This window comes from Moschus berezovskii, chromosome 4 (assembly GCF_049115385.1).
Source record: "Moschus berezovskii isolate FMDL1 chromosome 4, NW_MosBer_1.0, whole genome shotgun sequence".
In the NCBI taxonomy this organism is placed as follows: domain Eukaryota; kingdom Metazoa; phylum Chordata; class Mammalia; order Artiodactyla; family Moschidae; genus Moschus; species Moschus berezovskii.
Window position 1 is genome coordinate 6,957,164 of NC_142463.1, and position 8,501 is coordinate 6,965,664.

The following is an 8,501-nucleotide window of genomic DNA, read 5'->3' on the forward strand; positions in this document are numbered from 1 at the left end:
AGACCCAGGAGAGCTGGTGGTGAAGCTCCACTCTGAGTCTGGAGGCCTGAGAACCATGAGACCAACGCCCCAGTCTGAACAAAAAAGACCCATTTCCTGGCTTAAGCAGTCAGACAGAGAGGGCAAACTTTCCCTCTGTTCTTTGTTCTTTTCAGGCCCTCTAAAGATTGGACGAGGCCCACCCATGCCTGTGTGTGTGCTAAGTTGCTTCAGTTGTGTCCAACTCTTTGCGACCCTATGGACAGTAGCCTGCCAGGCTCCCCTCTCCGTGGGGTTTCCCAGGCAAGAACACTGGAGTGGGGTGCCATGCCCTCCTCCAGGGGATCTTCCCGACCCAGGGATCGAAAATGCATCTCCTGCATTGGCAGGTGGATTCTTTACCACTGAACCACAGAGGAAGTCCCCGGGTCTACCCATATTTGGGTGCTTTATTTAGTCTACCAGTTCAGATACTAATCTCTTCCGCAAACACCTCCACAGACACAGAAATAATGCTTAACCAGATATCTGGCTATCGAGTGGCCTAGTCAAGCTGACACAGGGAATTAACCATGACAAGTCCTAGTCTGGTGAGTCAAACATGCACCGTAGGGAATTCCCTGGCCATCCAGTGGTTAGGACTCTGAGCATCCATTGCAAGGGCCATGGGTTTGAACCCTGGTCACAGAACTAAGATCCCATAGGCCGCACCGTGTGGCCAAAAATTTTAAAAATAGAATAGCTTTCAAAAAAATGCACAGTAAACATAAGCAGGGACCACATGGGAGGAGAAAGCTTTTGCCATCGTTGCCTTAATAATGGCATCGTCTCAGTTATATCTGGATGCCCATATTCTTTTTTTAATGTTTATTATTTATTCATCTGCACCAGGTCTCAGCTGTGGCACACATGATCTCTGACCTTCGTTGCAGGGTGGGAACTCCCAGTTGAAGCATGTGGGATCTAGTTCCCTGACCAGGGATTGAACTTGGTCTCCCTGCATTGGGAGCACAGAATCTTAACCTCTAAACCACCAGAGAAATCCCTGGATTTCCATATTGTTTAACACACTAACTTAAATTGAGGACCCTTCAGGGTTCAAGGAATTCAAGCAGCCCCTTTGTGGACAATTAGGTTCAAGCACTTATTGCAAATGATTACAGGATATTCCAGATAAAGGAGACATCGGTTTCTGTAGTTTCTTCTCCTCTGACACTAGCAAATTATATTACTAATTTCAGAAGAATACTTTAAATAAAAACACATCACATTTTCATAATAAATTTAATAAAAATACTACTTAGAGACTACAGAAAGGAATAGGTATTGAAACGGAAGTTGTTATATTTCTGTGTCAAATACTTGCAAAACTATAGACTTAAGAAAATTAATTCAGCAATAGAAAAAAAAAGGGATATAAGCAAGACATTTAAAACACAGAAGATGAGAAAACAGAGAATTTTTTTCATACTTTTTAATATTTTATTTAGTTTTAAGTAGAGCAATGCTTCTCATCTCTTTTTTTAAAAAATTAATGTATTTATTTTAATTGGATTTATTGTAAAGCTAATTACTTTAAAATATTGTGGTGGTTTTTGCCATACATCAACATGAATCAGCCATGGGTGTACATGTGTCCCACCATCCTGAACATAGAAAACCCTAAAGACACCACCAGAAAATTACTAGGGCTAATCAATGAATATAGTAAAGTTGCAGGATATAAAATGAGAATTTCTTTCTAAAAATCTAAATTCTGTGCATTTTGCTACAACTTTAAATAATCGTGATAATGAGTTATTGCAAGAAATAACTTTAGAAGCAATGGTGCCTGTGGTTGAATAAAAAAAGATAAAAAGGTTGAGAGAAGAGATAACACTATTATCAAAATGGGCATTTCGAGTAAGGATTGGATGCAATAAACCTTTTCAGAAAACAGAACAGAGCATCTTCTGTGCCTTTCAGACATCCTCCAGTAAACCATGGGAGAGAAGAAGTATCCGTGATGGATTAACAGGTTGACAGAAAATAAGAAAAGGGAGAGGCAATCCTGGGACATTTCTATGGTAGGTAAGTTTTTGTAGTTTTTGTTCCGGGTATTTTTGGTGGGGGGGGGGGGGTGGACCACTGCTTTTTCTAAAATTAATTTTTGCTGGAGCTTAGTTGCTTTACAATGTTGTGTTAGTTTCTGGTGCACAGCAAAGTGAATCAGCTACACATTTACAAATATCCCCTCCTTTTTGGATTTCTTTCCCATCTGAGAGTCACCGCAGAGCATTGGCTAGCGTTCCCTGCGCTGTACAGCAAGTTCTCCTTGGTTATCTATTTGACGCACGATGTCAATAGTGCACATATGTCAGGCCCAGTTCCAGTGCACCCCACCCTCCCTTCCCCCGGTTAGTGCCTGTATATTTGATCTCTCCAGCTGTGTCTCTATTTCGGTTTTGCAAATAAGATCGTCTATACCGTTTGCTAGACATGACTCAGGGACTAAGCAATGAAACCACATACCATTTTTCTAGATAGCACATAAATGCGTTAATAGGTGATACTTGTTTTTCTCTTTCTGACTTGCTTTACTCTGGATGACAGCCTCGAGGTTCCTCCGCATCTCTAAAATGTAACCTTTCTACAGTATTTAGCAAATTATCAACCGTCCTGGTGCCTCCCGTTTTAGAGTTATTCACACACAGGAACAGAGAAGGAGCTGATCCTTGAATGCTCCAGAGAAAGATGTCCTGAGAGTTTTCCTAAATAATGGGGTTGATTAAAAATAGGTCATCCAAATCAATCTAATTGCCTTCTATTTTTAATGCAAGTTCTTTCCATTGATTTTTAAAATGGATAGCCCATTAAAACACATTAATCATGACCGTAAGAATGTATTTTTACTTCAAAAAGCCTGAGGTGAAAAATAAAAAGCAATTTCCCACCACCTGAAAACCGAGGCAAGAGCAGCACAGAAGAGGACTTGGAGCCCTACTTTTCCAGGAAAACCACCTCCAGGGACGCGAGGCATGATCACGATAAAACACCGTCCAGCTGTCCAGAGCAGGTTTGGAAGGTCTGGAGCCTTGTGTGTCTTCTTTGGATAAACGGTCTCTCACTTTGTAGAGCCAAAGTAACACATGATCAGTTCTGCTGGGATTTTATTACGTGAGCAATGCATGCTCACAGTCACACAATACAGGCTTAGTCTAGAGAATGCAGCTAAGGAAAACGAATACTTAAAATAATCCACAGTTCCATCATCCCGAGATAACACTGGGAACATTTTGAGATATACACACTCAAAATTTTTAAACATACAATGCATATATTTTAAATGCAGATATATGATCCATGCTTGTAAACTTTTGTACTAAAAGTCATATACATTTTCAGTTCAGTTCAGTTCAGTTCAGTCGCTCAGTCGTGTCCGACTCTCCGCGACCCCATGAATCACAGCACACCAGGCCTCCCTGTCCATCACCAACTTCCAGAGTTCACTCAAACTCATGTCCATCGAGTCGGTGATGCCATCCAGCCATCTCATTCTCTGTCGTCCCCTTCTCCTCCCACCCCCAACCTTTCCTAGCATCAGACTCTTTTCCAGTGAGTCAACTCATCGCATGAGGTGGCCAAAGTATTGCAGTTTCAGCTTTAGCATCAGTCCTTCAGATGCCCATAAAAACATTTCTCCAAAATTATAGTTCATGGAATATAGATATGTGTGTACATGTATCACCATTTACTAAAAACTGTCCTTCTAGTGGCATAAAAACATGCCACCAAACTGCATTCATGAGAAACTGTACAAATTAATGTTCTCTCAAAATATAAGGAAAATATTCCTCTGTTCTATGTTGAACTATTTTTTCCTTGACTTCTTCTCCTTTGTTTCCACATGCCCTCATTTCCGTAATTAATAACTGATTGAGTCTGTTCTTTGGAAATCAGGGAAGGCCTAGGAGACTCCTTTTCCTACAAACAAGAAACAGGGTACACAGAGGGGCTTTTGTACCTAGGAGGGACCCACAGGGTCCTGCTCAGTGGGGACTTTTCCTTGATCCTATTTGATCCTCCTCAATCCAGAGGGGAACAGGAGAAGGACAAGAAAGGGAATAAAGGATTGTATAAAGAGGTTCATCATAAACTCAGCAGAGGTATTCGATTTTAGGAGGACTGGATTTCAAAGATTAGAAAACTAGAGAATGCTGTGTACTCATTTCAGCCAATAAACTTGTCAAAATGGATGATCACTTTTTTTTATTTCCAAAAAAAATTAAAAAAGAGTCAAGAGTGCACTGCCTATGTTTTCCTGTAAGACCTTTATAGTTTCTGAACTTACATTAAAGTCTTTAATCCATTTTGAGTTTATTTTTGTGTGTGGTGTTAGGAAATGTTCTAGTTTCATTGTTTTGCATGTAGCTGTCCAGTTTTCCTAGCACAACTTATTGAAGGGGCTATCTTTTCTCCATTGTATATTCTTGCCTTCTTTGCCAAAAATAAGGTGCCCATAGGTGCATAATTTTACTTCTGGGCTTTCTATCTTGTTCGATTCTTCTGTATTTCTGTTTTTGCCAGTACCATACTGTTTTGATGACTATAGCTTGGTATTATAGCCTGGAGTCAGGAAGGTTGATCCCTCCAGCTCTGTTTTTCTTTGTCAAGATTGCTTTGGCTATTTAGAGTCTTTTGTGTTTTCACACAAATTGTGAAATTTTTTGTTCTAGTTCTGTGATTATGGTTGATTTGCGTTGTTTGGCAGAACCAACAGAACATTGTAAATTTTTAAGTTAAAATTAAAATAATCTAAAAAATGAAGGCATCTTTCATTTGTAAAAAAAAAATGGATGATTACTTAGAAAAATATTTATTCTATAAACTGGTTCCTCCCCAAAAGTGTGTATTCCTGATTGTGCAACTGACAATTCCAGGGATGATAATTAGAACTAGCCTATAAATTTATTGTACATCATATATTGATATATTTTAGGCATATTTTAAACCATATAGACTTTAGTCTTATGTAGTCTCTGCTACAATAAGAGAAAATACAAAAGACATAGACTTTTCTACTATCTTAACTACAAAGAAACTATCTTAACTACAGTCCTGTAGTTTATAGGATTATAAAGAAAGCTGAACACCAAAGAATTGATGCTTTTGAACTATGGTGTCCCTTGGGCTGCAAGGAGATCAAACCAATCAACCCTAAAGGAAATAAGTACTGAATATTCATTGGAAGGACTGATGCTGAAGCTGAAACTCCAATTCTTTGGCCACCTGATGTGAAGAACTCACTGGAAAAGACCCTGATGCTGGGAAAGATGGAAGGCTGGAGGAGAAGGGGACGACAGAGGATGAGATGGTTGGATGGCATCACCGACTCAATGGATATGAGTTTGAGCAAGCTCTGGGAGTTGGTGATGGACAGGGAAGCCTGGCGTGCTGCAGTCCAAGGGGTCACAAAGAGTCGGACATGACTGAGCGACTGAGCTGAACTATCTTAACAGAAAGAACACTAGTGATGAAAGTTGCCATTTTGGCTTCAGCATGGTAAAATAGGAAAGTGTCAGTACTTCGAAAGGATGAGGAGACCACCACTCAAAATGGATGCAAAACAAAGAGACAGAGAAAAGGTCCAAAGGGTCCAAAGATCTTATACAAAGACCTAGATCTAATTACTTTAAACAAAGACTTATTTGGTTACAAGCCCTAGGATATTCATTAAAAGGGCTGGTGCTAAATCTAAAAGTATTTTGGCCTCCTGATGTGAAAAGCTAACTCACTGGAAAAGACCCTGATGTTGGGAAAGATTGAAGTCAAGAGGAGAAGGGGCAACAGAGGATGAGATGGTTGGATGGCATCACTAACTCAAAGGACGTGAGTTTGAGCAAACTCCAGGAGATAGTGAAGGACAAGGAAGCCTGACGTGCAGCAGTTCACGGGGTCGCAGAGCTGGACACGGCATAGCAACCGAACAACAACCTAGGATAAATTCAGGAGCAAGAGCTCAAGGAAATTAGTTAGAACTCAGGTCACTGTCGAGGAGCATCAGCTGGCCGCAGGGATGAAGAACAAACGGAAGTTTGGCTCAAGGGGTCCAGTGAGCGTCCACACTGGTCCAAGGATGCCCTAGAATGTTTCCAAATGAGGAAACATTGGGACCTTGGAACCGTCTCAGTAGAAACTCCAGAGGTGTCATAGAAAAGGACCACTCTCAACAGCTGAACCAAGGGGAGTGTGTTGCTGTCAGCCCTGCATTGCATCAGCTGTAGGACAGCAGTTTTACAACGTTTGAAGTTTTACCTGATGAATAATTTTGCAGAATCAAGAAAAACATACGATTGGTTCTGCTACGGTTTTTTTTTATCACGCTCATAATAGCAGAAGCAGTGTTTAATCTAGAAAATGCAGCTAAGGAAAACTAATATTAAAAATAATCTGTAATATCATCATCCAGAAATAACACTAGAAACATTTTGATATATTCATGCTCAAATTTTTTGCAATATGTCATGTATATTTTTCACTTTTTTTGAAGTACAAAATTATCTTTTTGAAATATTTTTTGAACTTTCAGTGTTCATGTTTCTATTTTTATTGAGGTATAATTGATTTATAATGTTGTGTTAGTTTCAGGTGACTCAGTTATGTATATATGTGTGTGTGTGTGTATATATATGATTTTCAGACGCTTTTCCCTTATAATTTATTACAAAATATTAAATATAGTTCCATATGCTATACAGTAGATCCTTGTTGGTTATTTTATATATAGTAAAGAATCCACCTGCAATGTGGGAGACCTGGATTTGATCCCTGGGTTGGGAAGATCCCCTGGAGAAGGGCATGGGAGCCCACTCCAGTATCCTTGCCTGGAGAATCCACATGGACAGAGGAGCCTGGAGTCAAACACAACTGAGCCACTAAGCACAGTACAATGTGTATATGTTAATCACAAACTCCTAATATATATATTTTAAATGCAAGTATATAGTACATACATTTGTAGTGTCCAAAAGGTAACATTTTAGGTGCCAATAAACACAGTTCTTCAAAATTGTCAAATGGAGCACAGTTACGTATCTATTAATATCACCGTCCATCACTCAACCATCCTTCTGTTATTGGACTTGATAAACAGTGCTTCACTAAAGATCCTACCGCTAACTCCTTGCCAATAACCTTGGATTACTTAGAATAGGTCTCTAAAAGTAGGCTTATTACTTGAAAATATGTGGGTTATTTTCAAATATCTTTTGATTTTGATTTCTAACATCATGCCACAGTGAAAAGAGAACAAACTCTGTATGATTTCAATACCTTTAGACCATGAAATTTTTGCACATTGTTTTATGTTCCTGGATATATTCCAGTGTCTCCTGGCTCATAATCTATGGAAACTTGAACAGAATTTGTATCCTGCTGTTGTGTGAATATTGTATAAACCTTATTTATGTTGAATTAGTTCAGAATGCTTTTCAGGTCTACTCTTTCCTTCTGCTTTACTGTCTATTCCTTCTATTAACTTTTGAGAGTTTGATATTGAAATTCCAACTAAAATCTTAATTTATCTACTTTAAAAATAATTGTAATTTATGCTGGAACTCTATGTAACTTTGTTCCATATTTTCCAAGTCTCCTGTAAATGTGTTATTATACTTTCATAATTTAAAAAACAAAAGGACAAAAGAAGGCTCGTTAAATCAAAGAATAAACACCTCTTGTGAACTTCGACTGACACCTTTTGGAGAGTCAGGTTGCTGTTGGCTCTTTACAGTATCTTTGCTTCCATCAGCCCTGGTAAGAGCAAAGGAAAGTAAACCCTTTTCTTGGCAGCCGAGGGCATCAGCTTGATGCTATGGTTGGTAATTTATCTCCGGCGACGTTTTCACTGTTAGACAGCAGTTTCTGTGTCAACAAAGGTACCAGCCAAAAGCTGCACCCCTCAACCACAGAAATAACAGAGGTGGTGACACTTCCATCCCTTTCCAATATAAAGCTACGTACATGGCAGCTCTGTGAAGAATAAATTTCCATTTATTATATAATTTTTTTTTAAATTGTAGCACATTTTATGAAAGCTGACGTGCAACCATTCAAATGAGAATCGTTTCCTTTGTCTAAATGTCATTTTAACAGCACTTCGAGGGTGGAAATTCTGGCTAGGCCAGCAGAGGTCGTTGTGTAAGTGCAACCAGAGGCGGAGATGCGGCGGCAGAGCTGAGCACCGTTGACTTCCTTGCCACCTGCCAAAAGACCCCGGGGAGACGCAGAGGTGCGGCAACCAGCCACTTCCGCCGCCGCCGAGGAAGGACCTGACTCGTCATCCATCCTGGGCGCTGGGGAGTGTGAGGAAAGAGTTTGCACACAAGTCTGTATCCTGAGGCCACATCTTTAGGTTACTTGGGTGAGATTGGTGTTCGGAGAAAGTGAAAGTCGCTCAGTCGTGTCCGACTCTTTGTGACCCCGTGGACTATACAGTCCATGCAATTCTCCAGGCCAGAATATTGGAGTGGGTTGCCATTCCCTTC